Here is a 15587-nt window from a genome sequence, read left to right as displayed (position 1 = left end):
CCCTCTATTAGTCGTGTGCAACCGTTCATGTGCTTCCCAAAGTCTCAGAACCCATCCCCGGTCCGGGGTGCGCCGTTTTATCAAGTCTGACAGCGAGCATTTTGTTCGGGCCTTGGTACAAGAAGTTCTCAGCTTCGATTCTGATCACGTGTAATCATATCCTTGCTTCGTTTGACCTATCGGAAAATTGGGGTATATGTTACCCCCGGTTTTACCTGTATACAAATAGTCCCTTCGTTTCCCAAAGAGTAGATTTGGCGAAATGACGAAAAACGGTAGATGAACCCCGGTTCCTTCCCTCGCACGTTACAACCGAGATAATGGATAAGCCGAAATGTCCCATTAGCCACGTCGTTCTGACTTCAGACACGTGTCGATCATCGGTCGGTTGCCTTCGAATGTGAAACGTTGCGTATTAGTTACATTCCCCCCAGTAAAAAGCTCCCCCTCCCTCCTTTCACTTCTTTCACTTTCTGATCCTAGCTCTTACCTTCAAACTTTACAAAGGCTTTCAACTTTCTCAAATCTTCATACCTCGCTTCTTGAACCTTCACATCTTCATCTTCAACCTCCAAACCTTCATATATTTTCTTGGATTGTCAACCCAAAACTTTTTATCTTCACTTCTAACCTTCAAATATCCATATGTCGTCTTCAAATCTTCATACATTTTCTAGATTCACGATGGCCAAAACCTCCAAATCAGTATCACAGCAAACAACACCTTCGTCTTCTCAACCGACCGTAGATGTCGAGGCGGATGCTCTTGAGGTGCTCCCCGAGCCTCCTATGAAAAGCTTCATACCCGGGGGATACTCCATCGAGGATGACTTCAAGGTCGAGAAGGCTTCCGTCGAACAAGACCGAGGCAAAAGAGTATGGAGATATATATGCTCCTTTATTGAAGATAACATTCCCATAGTCCGAGAGCACTGTACATGGGAAGGCAAGGGCATGGTCGTCCCCGAACCTGAGGACAATATTACTACCCACGTGGAAGGGTATTTGAGTGTTTACACTTACCCATTTACGTTAAGTTTGGTTGACCCGGTAATCCTGGATTTTTGCAAGAGGTACAAAGTGTGCCTCGGGAAAATCTAACTCGTCCCTCTAGAGGATCGTGTTCCTCTTACGCCATATTGTGAACAACACGAAATCTCTTCGGTTCACCCTCGATCACCTACTCCGTTTGTACAGTCTGCGAATTTTTCTAGAGGGACTAGTCAAGCTTGTTCGCCGAGCCAGCAAGGCCCCTATTTCAAGCATCGACGAGGATTGAGACCAAGGCTAAAAAGGGCATTTTGTTTGGGTAAAGACTGAAGACTTGATCCCTCCCGAGTTCCTGATATTCCCCGAGAAGTGGAACGCATCTCATAAGAGTAGTCTTTCCTTAAGTGTCAATTTTCCTTCATTTCTTCTCTTATTGGCAGTATTTATGGTCGTGCAGCTGTTGTTTAGGTTCCTAATGCAGTCCCCCGGTTCAAGGAGTGGATCGAAAGGATCTGCTAGCAGATGTCATACTACGAGCGCACGTGGCGCAAACTTTCGAAGGGTAAATGGGAGTCATGTTCTCGTAGTAAGGCTCTCCCCTGAATAGTTATTACTATGCCTTAAGCTTACACGATGTTGACCTTCTCTTTTCCCTTGTAGGTTTGCATAAGACCACTGTACTTAGGCCGCTAGATAATAATGAGGATACGTCCTTACCCATCGAACCCTCCATTTTTTGGACAGCACTAGGCTACCGTGGAGGAGAAGAAGAGGAAAAGAAAGTCATCAAGTTCCTGATCGCGAGGTGAAGATAAAAAAGAGGGAGGCCACCCGAGCTTGCAAGCCCAAGAAGAATACTAAGTCTCGGGTACCAAATTCTGACTTGCTTTACCAGCTCAGGGATGAGCCTGAAGAAGACAACATTTTTTTTGCTTATAGACCGACCCCTGATGGGGAGCAGGCGACGATCGAGGAATTGGGCCACGAGGTCGATCCCCTTCTGACTCGAGAAGCCGAAGTGGAGATGGGGGTTTTAACCTCCCGAGAAGGCGTTTCTATTCCGAAAGAGGCATCTGGTGTGATAGACATCATCGAGACGCCCTCCTATACCGAGTCCACGCTCGAAGAGGCCCAAACGGACAAGGAAAAATCAAGTAAAGGAGCTTAGGGTACAGAGGATACTCTCCACTCCTTTTTGATGGCATAGACATGTCCACATTGGAAGATTTCTCTGGGCTGGGTCACCTAGAAATACCTAAGAAGGACATGTATTCGGGAGTTGACGGGCCAAGTACGATCCCAATATTGGTGAAGCAATTCCCTGCGCCGAGTGAGGACCCAAATCACAAGAGGGCAGTTGTTCTCAAAGTCCCGGAGGAGGCTTGGTCCTATCCGTTCCGGTAGTCATAGCCAGCTACTTCCGATGCTTGGTGACTATGGAGGACCGGATAAAGACAAATGAGGTGGGCACGTCGAGTCTCTTCAACGAGGCCCAACAAGCGTTGAACCTAGTAAAGCTCTAACACCTTCGGACTCCCCTTATGAATCATTTAAGTTTTCCTTTGATGTCTCTTACTTAATTCCATTGTTTTACATGCCTAGGTGCTTCACCACGAGAGCTTTCTCCAGTACCACTTGGAAACTAGCCAGCTAGAATTCGAGCTCAATGAGTAGGTCTAGAAGATGGACATGTATAAGCTTCTTAGTGAGTAATAGGATGAGACCCTCAAAAACCTCATGATTCTTCAGTCCGAACTGGAAAAAACACGGAAGGAAGCCTCGACCTTGAAATGGGAACATGCCAACCTGGTTGAAAAGATAAAGGTCTTTGAAGATAAGAACAACAGCTAGTCGCGGTGACTAACAATTCAACTTCGCAGGTCTAACAGAAGATAGATCTGATTGATCAGTTGCGGGCCGAGATGGACGAGGTCAAGGCCTAGATCAAAGTGTGGAAGGGCAGGATGGAACCCTCGAAGAAGAAAGCTACAAAGGCGGAGTTTGCACCGATTGAGAACCAACTTCGGGTGCCAAAGGAAAAAGCTGACAAGTGGTCTAGTCTGAACGATGACCTTCGGGTACAATTGAGCTTGGTCGTAGCGGAACGGGATGCCCTCGGTAGAGAATATGAGGCACTGAAGTCCAAATTAGACACAACCTCCATTGATGCCAAGAAATGATGACCCAATACAAGGCTAATGTGCAGACAATCGAGATCCGCCTAAAGATAAAGGTTGACCAAATGAAGCGGCTATCCCAAAGAGAGACCCTCAAAGAGATTCATGCTTGAGGTTTCGACTTATCGGCCAAAATCAAGGAAGCTAAGAAACTCGAGGCCAAGGCAAAGGAGCTCTACGAGCCCGGGGATGCTCTAAAGGATCTGAGGGCTCGAATGATTTCGCTGGTGAAGACCAGGCGAATATGCCTTAGCATCTTTTCAGTTTTTGTTTTTCCTTATGTACACACACACACACACACACACACACACACACACACACACACACACACACATATATATATATATATATATATATATATATATATTGTGTCGGGACTTTGTAAATATATTTTGGAATGTATATATGAAAACATTTCCTTCTTGGCAATATTGTGTCTTTACTTTTCCAGCGTCTCCTTGCAACATCTATTCATGTATTACTTTTGATGCCTTAGCTCAAAATTAGATATATATATATATATATTGTGTCGGGACTTTGTAAATATATTTTGGAATGTATATATGAAAACATTTCCTTCTTGGCAATATTGTGTCTTTACTTTTCCAGCGTCTCCTTGCAACATCTATTCATGTATTACTTTTGATGCCTTAGCTCAAAATTAGATGTAGTTATGAGGCGTTCATTTTCTGGAAGTCCGAACAAAGCCCAACTTCAGTGGAACTTTGCTTACTCGTGATTTCGAAACCTCAGTGCGGTCGGAGGTCTTCCAAAATGCTTAAGTGTTTTTGGATGATCTTTTTGCCGATGGTAATCTTTTGGTAGGTTTCAAGTTTTTATAAAAGCCTTACTTTATAATTACGAATTTTAGACGTCTCCGAGCCATTCTTAGGGTGGCCATAGCCTTTTTGTATTTGGACACCACCTAATAAGTTTGGTGCCTCCGAGATTCGATGACCCGGGTTGTTCGAACTTTCTTCGGGCGATAGTTCCTGAGTAGGGGTAGCCCTTAGGCTCGATAGTCCCCGAGTAAGGATAGCCTATGGGCTCTTAGCATATGGAATTGAAGAAGCAAGAAAATGCGTAATAGCAAGGCGGAACTTCCTTTAATTTCTCAATGCATAATATATATGATCGAAAGTGCATAAAAACTTGTATCATGGCTAGAGTGGACTATGTGAGCACGGTTTATATGACCGTTTGGCCATTACAATGAATCCTAACCACCAAGCCTTAGCTTCTAACATACAAGGTATTTCTTTTTTCCTTGCTAAAGCTACTATAATCCGAGGGTAATGGCCCCCAATATTCTAGGTCGAGCTTGAGAGGGCTCGAATACTATTAATATAGAGTGAACGATCATTGACTCTGATTTGAGACTGGTCTTCAATTATGAGTTAGAATGTTTTACTATTATCAAGTTAAAAACCTTGCCGAAAAACCCATTTTGGGACAAAACTGGTTCAAGGGAAAAAGAGTGCAACACATGCTTTCAGACCTAATAGCCATATATATCCTCGGATGTTTGCCTGAAAACATTAGTCGGATTCATACACAATTAAAGAGTAATTGAGCTCGTACCTCAGCATGAGTACCGCTTTAAGTGTGTCACATTCCAATTGTTTGGTAGTTGTACACTATTTCCTGCTTCAAGTTTGTACGAGCCTTTGCTGGTAATTCTAACGACTCGATATGGTCCTTCCCAAATCGGTCCCAGCTTCCCCTCGTTCGGGTTTCGGGTGTTTAATGTTACTTTCCTCAACACTAAGTCCCTAATTTTAAATGTTGGAGGTTGGTTCTTCGGTTGTAGTATCTTTTTACTTGCTATTTTTGGGCGACCAACCGGACTAGGGTGGCCTCCCGCCTTTCATCCAATAGTTTAAGGCTCATGATCATGGACTCGCCATTTGACTCTTCTATCGCATATTGGAACCTGAGGCTCGATTCCCCCACTTTGACTGGCATTAAGGCTTTGGCCCGATAGACCAATGAAAATGGGGTAGATCCGATACTAGACTTCGAGGTCGTACGGTATGCCCACAGGATTTCGGGCAGGATTTCCTTCCATTTCCCTTTGGCATCGGTCAACCTCTTTTCCAGGTTTTGAAGTATGGTCATGTTTGTTGATTATGTCTATCTGTTCCCACTAGAGTGGTAAGGTGTTGATAGTATCTTTTTAATCTTGTAATCTTCGAAGAATTTATTTACCCTGTTGCTGATGAATTGTTTCCCATTATCGCAAATGATCTCGGTCGGTATCCCGAATCAACATATTATGTGGTCCCAGTTGAAGTCAATGACTTCTTTTTCCCCAGACCTTTTCAAACGCTTGAGCTTTGACCCACTTGGAAAAATAATCGGTTATGAATAGTATGAATTGAACCCTTACTGGGTGCCCATGGTAGGGGATCAACGATGTCCATTTCCTATTTCATAAATGGTCACAGGGACAAGACCGAATAGAGTAGCTCTCCCAGTTGATGGATCATCGGTGTGTGTCTCTGGCAGTCGTCGCAATTTCGTATGAAGTCTTTCACATCTTTCTCCATTTCGGTCCATTAATAGCCAACTCTGATTAAGTTTCAAACCAAAGATTCTGCCACTGAATAGTTCATATAAGTGCCTTTGTGAACTTCTCTTGAGGCATATTCAGTATCTCCCGGCCCCAAGCACTTGGCTAGCGGGACGTCGAATGTTCTTTTGAACAATGTCCCTTTGACCAAGCTAAAACTAGCAGCCTTGAATGCAGGGCCCTCGATTCTATGGGATCCAAGGGCAATTTTCCGGTTTTCAAGTAGTCTATGTATTTGTTCCTCCAATCCCAAGTTAAACTCATCGAATTTACTTTAGCATGGCCTTCTTCTATCACTGAATTCATAAATTGTACTACTGTTCCCGAGCTAAATTCATCGACATATATTGATGAACCCAAGTTAGTCAGAGCATCAACCTCGCTATTCTCATCTTGGGGCACGTGTTGCAGGGTTCATTCCCTGAATTAATGCAGTGTTACCTGTAATTTGTCTGAGTATCTTCGCATTCGTTCCTCTTTTACTTTGAACGTCCCATTAACTTGATTTACCACGAGGAGGGAGTCACACTTAGTTTCGATCACCTCAGTCCCAAGGCTTTTAGCCAATTCGAGACCTGCAATTATGGCCTCATAGTCGGTCTCATTGTTAGTCAATTTCATAATTCTAATAGACTGCCTAACTACACCCCCTATAGGTGGTTTTAACATGATGCCGAGCCTCAAACCCTTAGCGTTTGAGGCACCATTTGTAAAAAAGGTCCAAATTCCCGAGGTAGTCCCGAGGTTATTCCCTTTCGACTTTGGGTATTAAGGCCGGTGTAAAGTCGGCCACGAAGTCTACCAAAATTTTGAGAGTTTATGGCGGTTTGGGGTTGATACTCAATATGATACCCGCTGATTTCGTCGGCCCATTTGGACAACCAGTCTGAGAGCTCGGGTTTGTGCATGATAATCCTCAGTGGGTAAGAGCTTACAACACATATGGGGTGGCACTAAAAGTATGGCTTTAACTTTCTAGAGGCGCTTAGCAAAGCGAGCACCAATTTTTCTAGGTGAGGATACCTTGTTTCGGCCTCACCTAGAGTTCTGCTGACATAGTAAATAGGGAATTATGTACTTTCCTCTTCCCAAAATAAGACTCCACTTACCGCCACCTCGGAAACCGCCAAGTAAAGGTACAATTGTTTTTCCACCTTTGGAGTGTGCAATAGGGGAAAACTCGATAGGTACTGTTTGAGTTATCCCAAAGCTTGTTGGCGATCTGGGGTCCAGGAAAAGAAATTCTTTTTCTTCAACAGTGAGAAGTTCCGTTGGCTTTTGTTTGAGGACCTTGATATGAACCGACCTAGGGCGGCTATATGCCTGGTCAAGCTCTGAACGGCTTGACGTTGTCCACTACGGTGATGTCTTCTATGACTTTTATTTTGTTGGGATTGAACTCGATCCCTCAATTGGACACCATGGACCTAAGGAATTTCCCAATTCGACCCCGAATTCACACTTCTCCCGGTTCAACTTCATATTGTACTTCTTTAATATGGTGAAGGTTTCCTGCAAATGTTTCAAATGGTCATCTACTTGCAGTGACTTAACTAATATGTCATCAATATATACTTTCATCGATTTTTCTATTTGTTCTTCGAACATCCGGTTTACTATGCGTTGATAGGTGGCATCTGCGTTCTTTAATTTGAATGGTATTACATTATAATAATAGGTGCCAAATTTAGTGATTAAAGAAATCTTTTCTTGATCGCCCAGGTCCATCCAAATTTAGTTGTACCTAGAATAGGCATCGAGAAAGCTAAGTATCTTATGCCCGACTATCGACGCGATCATTCGATCGATATTATATAAAGGAAAAGAATCCTTAGGGCATGCCTTGTTCAAGTCTTTGTAATCTACACATATTTTTAGCTTATTTCCTTTTTTAGGTACTACCACTATATTAGCTAACCAGCCCGGGTACTTAACTTTCCGAATTGACCCTATTTTAAGGAGTTTAGATACCTCGTCCTTGATGAATGCATATTTGACCTCGGACTGTGGTTTCCTCTTTTGTTTGACTGGGTGGAACTTCGAGTCTAAACTCAGCTTATGATTGGTCACTTCCGGGGAATCCCTGTCATGTCAAGGTGGGACCAAGTGCAATAGTCTATGTTACCTTTAAAAAATTCAATGAGTTTTTCTTGAGCTCGGGAGTCAATCCCGTGCCCAGGTATACCATTAGATCTGGTAGGTGTTCGATCAATATGACTTGCTCTAACTCCTCGAACGTCAATTTGGTGGCATCGGTATTATCAGGAGCTATGGATGACCTAGGAATTTCGTAGTCATCCTCCTTGTCTACTCCCTGCTCCTTCGGTCCGTTCGGAGCTGGCATCAGTGATTACTATTTTATTTCTTCCTTTATGGTCGGCTCTGGGTTCCTTGATATCGAAACTTCTAACACCGAGATTGCCTTGTCGACTGCAAATATTTTCTTTGCGGTCAGTTGCTCTGGGTAGACCGTCTTGACTCCCCCTAGCGTAGGGAACTTCAGTGCCTGGTGTAAGGTTGAAGGTACTGCCCTCATGTTATGAACCCATAGCCTTCCGAATAGGGCATTGTACTTTATGTCCCCTTCGATCACGTAGAACTTTGTTTCTTGGATCGTCCCAATAGTGTTTACTGGTAGGGTTTCTCCCCTTTAGTAGTTTCGCATTCCATGTTAAATTTGTTCAACACCCGGACCGTCGGCAGTATTTGGTCTTGTAACCCCAACTACTCTACGATCCCCGATCTGATGATGTTGGCCAAGCTACCTAGATTAATCAATACACGTTTGACTCTAGATCTATTGATAAGTACGGATATTATCAGCACATCATTATGAGGTTGTATGATGCCCTCGGCATCCTCGTCGATGAAAAAAATGGTTCTTTCCTGGATATAATCTCGGGTGCGCTTTTCCTTCATGATGGATATTTTGGTGTGTTTTATCGTTGGTCGTTGAGGGACATCGACCCCTCCAATGATCATGTTGATGAGGTGCTGAGGCTATTCGGTCTATTTGTTAGCGTCCCTATTCCTAAAGTGGTTTATGGCTCGATCACTTAGAAACTCTGGTAGGTTCCCGTTATTAAACAATCGGGCAACTTCTTCTCTTAATTACCGGCAGTCCTCGGTCCTATGGCCATGAGTGTCATGATACTTACACATTAAGTTAGGATCTCTCTGGGTAGGGTCGGACTGCAATGGTCGAGGCCATTTGGTTTCCTGATATGCCTGATTGTTGATCCGATGTTGACAGCATCAACATTGAAATTGTATTCCGACAATCTTGGTACTTCTCTGGCTCCGAGCGGCTTATCGAAACCATTTTTGTTCATTAGGTGTTACGCCCCGCAATTTACATCGATATTACGTCCTGCAGTATTATATTACGATGATGTTACACCTTACAGTATTATATTATCATGATGTTACGCTTAGCAATATTAAATTACGACGATGTTGCACCCTGTAGTATTGTACGTTGAATTTATTATAAGGTAATTGACATCAGTCCAAAGGAAAGATCATTTGGAGATTATAAGGATTATGTTATTTCAAGCAAGTGATGACTAAATTCGTGAATGTGAGAGGCGAAGCAAGTCAAAAAAAATGAATTTTCGACCAAGTTTGGCATGTTGGGATAAAATACGGGCCGAGCATTAATACCCGATATTTATGGACTAGTACCATACAAGGTATCATATGAGCATGATAGTAGGATGTATAGAGTGTATTAAAAATAAGTAGAATTTTAAGTAATTTGAGACAATTCTTAATTATGCGGGTAATTGATTAATTACTAGGTAGCAGGATATTACCTAATTAATTAATTAATTATTGGATAAGATTATAAAACCCCTCCCCTACCCCCCACGTGGCAGCAAGCCCTTCCTAAAGCTATGAATCTTTTCCATTCTTCAATATGTGGAAAGCTAATGTATTAGTTACACAATATTTCATTTCTAGCATTTTAGAATACTACAATCAGATGAGAGATTTAGAATCTTAGCAACAAAAGTTCTTACAAAATTCCTACTAAGTTCCTACAACCCAAAAATGTTAGAAGATTTCTTACAGGTTTTCAAACAAAATCTTGCAACCAAACGATTCCAATAAGATTTAGCAACGTAAAATTTTGTGGTTCTAAAGGAGCATGGTGCAACCTTTTCCAAGAATATCATACGAATTTTTCCCTACTCCAGGTATGTTAAGGCTAAGCCCTTCCTTTATTTTTGCATGATCTCGTCATTACACAAGTTTGATAACGAGGCATAAAGAAAAATTCATATCCCGGAATTTACGTATATTTTGCTAGTCTCGCAAATTACGTACATTTTCCTAGTTTTATAAGTTACAATATTCTCCTTATCGGGACTTCATATTCAATTGAGTATTTTCTTCTTCCAGTCAAGAGAGCAGAGAGTTTATATATACAGTATTAAAGTATTTTTATTACCATCGAGCTATAATCGATGGGCATGCCCTTATTGGGCAACCTCTGACCAGATGGTAAGTTATATACCGAGCCTACTGTGGCCGAGAACCTCTGAGCGAGCCTAGTTGGTCGAGATATAGAGCCTAGTATGGCCGAGCACCTATGAGCGAGCCTACTACAGTAGAGCAGTTATATATATATATATATACCGAGCCTTATAGGGCCGGACAACTATTTTACTTACTATATTGAGAGAGTTGAGTCAGTATCAGCAGGTAAGCATATCTTCAGATTATCTTTGACTTCTAGCTACTTGCAGTTATTATATTATCAATTCAGTTTCAGCTTTTAGTATATTGCCTTAAACACTCGGTACATTATTTCATACTGACATCCCTTTTCTGGGGGCGCTGCATTTCATATGTGAAGGTTCAGAGAGACAGATAGGTAGGCCTCCTCATTAAGTGTTGCCCAAGTTCAGCTTGATCGGTAAGCTCCATGCCTTTCGGAGTTGCCGGGTCTAGAGCCTTATGTGCATCCTGTATATATGTATATATGTTATGAGTAGATTGTGGCATGTTCTGATCACAATATATCCATCAGTAGAGGCTTGTAGGCATATCTGTCAGTTAGTGCAGTATATTGGGCTTGCATGCCTTGTATGTATATTTGGTTAGTTTGTCAGCTGTAATAAGTAGGATGGCCTTGTCAGCCCAATTTTATATTAACATTTAGTCAGCATTCACAGTTGTCTTGCAATATGGCCCATGGCCAAAGTATGACATCATATGTTCAGAGTCCCTTAGTTGCAAGTTGGTATGCAAGGATAGGTGAGGCACTAGGTGCCGGTCTCGCCCCCAGGTTTGGGACGTGACAGTTAGGCCTAGGCTATTGGACCCTAAATCACTTCTCTTTTCATTCCTCGTGAGGTAACTCCCAAACCCATTTCCTATTCGATCTCCATTGTATGATTGATACCGATCTAAAATTTTGGTTCATGATCGACGACTCTCTTAGTCTAGTCGTTGACTCTAACGGGATAAACTAGCCCAGAAGGGGCTCCAAGTTGGTCGTAGTCGACTCTGATTTTTGATTGGTATCTGTTATAGACGTCGGCCCAGGTTACCACCGGCTACTCTACCAAATTTTGTTTTAGCTGTTGCGAAGCCAAGGAGCTTCGAGGGTTAAGTCCTTAAGTGAATGCCTGAACGTCCCAATCATCGGCAACCGGAGGCAGGTCCATCCGTTCCATCTAGAACCTCGATACAAACTCCCTGAGCATCTCGTTATCTCTTTTTTTAACCTTGAAAAAGTCCGATTTGATGGTTTGGACCTTGATGGCCTCGGCATGTGCCTTCACCAAAGCATCTGCAAGCATAACAAATGAATCAATAGAATTTTGGAGTATGGTTTGATACCATATCATTGCTCCTTTTGACAGAGTTTCCCTGAACTTCTTTAGCAACACCGACTCGATTTCGTCATCTTCCAAGTCGTTCCCCTTGATGGCACATGTATAGGAGGTCACATGCTTGTTTTGATCCATGGTTCCACTATACTTTGTAATACCGGGCATACGAAACCTTTAGGGGATCAACTTTGGTGCAACGCTCGAAGGGAAAGACTTTTGGATAAACTTCTTGGAATCCGGTCCTTTCAAAATTAGGGGGTTCCTAGGATTTGGTCGACCCTAGAATTGTATGTTTCCACCTTCTTGTCATTGGCCTCAATTTTCTTTTCACCATATTACACCCGCTTCAATAATACCTCTAGCATTTTCATTACTTCAGGACCGACTCCGAGACCAACTTCACCTGAACTCTCGGTGGTTTGTTCGTTTCTTCGGGTGTTCTCCTGGGACCATTCGGGCTCGACCCTGCCAGGGACGTGTCCTTGATTCTGTAGTTGTGCTATCGCCTCCTGCAACATTTCGAAGATTTGTCACAGGCTTACCCTGTCACTTTCGCCCTCATGCGTTTCTCGAACTGTTGGTTGGGGACCTCTGCGAGCGTTGTTGTTGGGGTCAGTTGGTAGGTTGACATCGATATCTACTTGTGAATTGGTGTCAATCGGATCGGCAACTGGACCCTATTGGGATCATTAGGGGGTACCTCATTGATAGGCACCAAGTTGTTGTTTTTGCCATGATGGCCAGACTCGGCCTTAACGTTCAAGTGAGCAGACTAAGAATTTGACATTTTTAAGCTGACCGAAAATGAAACCTTATAGAATAAGAATAAAATAGAGTGTGTTATGGAGATTTATATCAAACCACCACTATTATCCTTAGCCCCATGGTGGGCGCGAAACTGTTTACCCTTAAAATAGATAGCAATTGAATTTATACGTGATTTTAAGGATATGTAGATTGATTCAACACAAATAATCAAGAATGTTAAACAAGCGAATTATATATAGAATGAATAAATAAAACAATTGTGATGCTACGGTCGGGCTCAGATTTGGGCTGAACGGTAATTTTGGTCTCGATCGGACCCTTGGCTCGAAGCCAAACATATATGAAGAACAACAATAAATTAAAAACTTTTAAATAGCTAGAAAGCAGAGAAATTAATTTGTATTGCATTGGTATGTGTGTTACAATGTCTTCTATTGAAATAAAAGTTGTCACTTTATATAGTAGGAGAGTTTTACCCCTAGTACAAATCTTCCTTTCTCGTTAATTACTGATCCATTACCGACATCGGGCGAGATCTGAGCCGTGATATCCGGTTGGACGCGGATATCACGCCCCTCCGTTAGTCGTGTGCAACCGTTCTTGCGCTTCCCCAAGTCTCATAACCCATCTCGGGGCAGGGGTGCGCCATTTTATCAAGTTCGACGGTGAGCATTTTGTTCGGGCCTTGGTACAAGAAGTTTTGAGCTTCGATTCCGATCTCGTGTAATCATATCCTTGCTTCGTTTGACCCATCGAGAAATCAGGATATATGTTACCCCCGGTTTCACTTGTATACAAACAAACTATCCTAGTAGTATTGGAAAAAAAAATTAACCTCATATTTACTATCGATAACACATCTATACTAGAGGCTCATAAACATGTTATTACTTAGGACAGCTTAATAAAGTTGGTGGTTTATCGTTAAATCTTGATAAAAGACCTTAATTTAAGAAGAAGAAAACTTTGTATATATTAGATATCTATTTCTTAATTTTTTGAGATGCAATTAATATATTTTTTAATTAATTTATTCTAATAATTTTTTAATTGATAATATAGATAATTCATTTTATCTCTCTTGAAATATTATTGATCTTGCATAAGGTTTTATTAATTTTAATTTTGGAAAGCTTTCTTCAGCATATGAACTATTACAAGAACTATTAATATTATTTTATGGGTAATATAGGCATTTGAAAATAATCAAGTCATTTCATTTAATTGAGTATATAGATTAGAGTATTATCTTCTATTGGTAGTATTTTTCTTAGTACTTTCAAATCGATAAATAAATCTAAATCATCAATATTATAGTGAGTATTATGTTATTTTAAGAAACTTTTGATGTTAAGACAATATTTTTATTTATTATCATCATTTAGTAATCTCAATTTTTTACCATTAAATAGAAATTCAAAGGTATTTTCATATATTTTCACGTCTCGAATTATCCAAAACTCAACGATCAACATTTGTAATAAGTCACAAGTTTATTTTTCTTTTTTATTAAAATATTTTACTTCTTTTATCCCAATTTATGAGATACTCTTTCTTATTGGATTGTCCAAAAACGAATGACATATTTAAATATTTAAAAATAATTTAATTATAAACTTTTTGTGTTATCTTTAATGAGTGATCTATAGCCACACAATTGTCTATGGTTTATTTTAGACCCCAAGTTTCATAAGTCTTTTTTTTCTTTTTTAAATTTCGTGTCTAGTCAAATAATACTACATAAAAATTGGATGAGGGAATATTTTTTTGATTTTATGATACGTTAGATTAATTAAAGATAAATTAATTCATAAATCTACTACTAATGAGAACTAGGGGCTCTAAATTTTGGGGCCTAAAATCATTGTTTTACCTGTCTTATCCTTCAACAAGTAGTATCTATCATGAGCTAAATCTTAGTCGATCGTGACAACACTTAACAAGCTACTACACCACTAAACGGATCCTTAGTCATATTACTAAACATTAAACGAAACAATATGCATATGATATAATTGATGCATATGATATAATAATAATAATATAATAGCAAAGGAAATTCTACTCAACCAATCTCATAACCCACATAGTATATGGTGCATCATCTAATATTTGAGCATAACTAAAATTGTAACGACCCAACCGGTCGTTTTGAGAATTAACGCCCCGATCTCCTATTAACTGCTTCCCCCATATCTATTTATGCTATTGTGATTTGCTGGGATGATTCGTTTTGAGTTTCGAAGTGTTTTAAGACACTCAGTCCCTAAATGAGAGCTTATCTTAGAATTTGGACCGTAGTTAGAACAGTATGAAAATGGCTTTAAAATGGAATTCTATCGATTCTGTTAGCTCCGTTGGATGATTTTGGACTTAGGGGTGTGTCCGGATTATGGTTTTGAGGTCCGTAGCTCATTTAGGCTTGAAATGGCGAAAGTTCAATTTTTGGAGTTTCGGGCCGATAGTGGAATTTTTGATATCGGGGTCGGAATCCGATTCCGGAAGTTGAAATAGGTCCGTAGTGTTGAATATGACTTGTGTGCAAAATCTGGGGTCATTAGACATGGTTAGGTTGGTTTCGGCATTAGTTGTAGAATTTTAAAATATCAAGTTCATTAAGTTTGGATTGGAGAATGATTCGTAATTTTAACGTTGTTTGATATGATTTGAGGGCTAAACTAAGTTCGTGTGGTATTTTAGGATTGGTTGGTATGTATGGTTGAGGTCCAGGGGGCCTCAGGTGTGTTTCGGATGCTCAACGAGTCTTTTTTTGACTTAAGAAGATGGCAGGTTTTGCTGGTGTTTTGTTGCAAAAGATTTGTTCTTCGCAATTGCGAAGAGGAGCTCACAATCGCGAAGAGGAGCTCGTGATCGCGAAGGTGTGGCCAGTGGGAGCATCGTAAAAAACGCGAGGCGCAGGTCTCGATCGCGTAGAGTTAAATGGACCTAAGTTGGGGCCACGCATTTGTTCATCGCGAACGCGAGTTGGGAAAGTTAGAACATCGCTTTCGTGTGGGGTTTTACGCTTTTGCGTAGTGCAGACTTATGAGCCAGCAAAGTTGTTTTTCGTGATCGCGAGGTTTTTTTCGTGATCGCAATTAAGGAAATCACCGAGCAGATTTTTAAAGTTCAAAACGAGGGTTTGAGTTCATAACTCCAAAATTTGATTGAGAGCTCGGTAGAAGGCAAAATTTGGAGAGATTTTCAGAGGAAGTTTGTAGGTAATGATTTCTAACT

This window comes from Nicotiana tabacum, chromosome 22 (assembly GCF_000715075.1).
Source record: "Nicotiana tabacum cultivar K326 chromosome 22, ASM71507v2, whole genome shotgun sequence".
In the NCBI taxonomy this organism is placed as follows: Eukaryota; Viridiplantae; Streptophyta; class Magnoliopsida; order Solanales; family Solanaceae; genus Nicotiana; species Nicotiana tabacum.
This window is presented reverse-complemented; position numbering follows the sequence as displayed.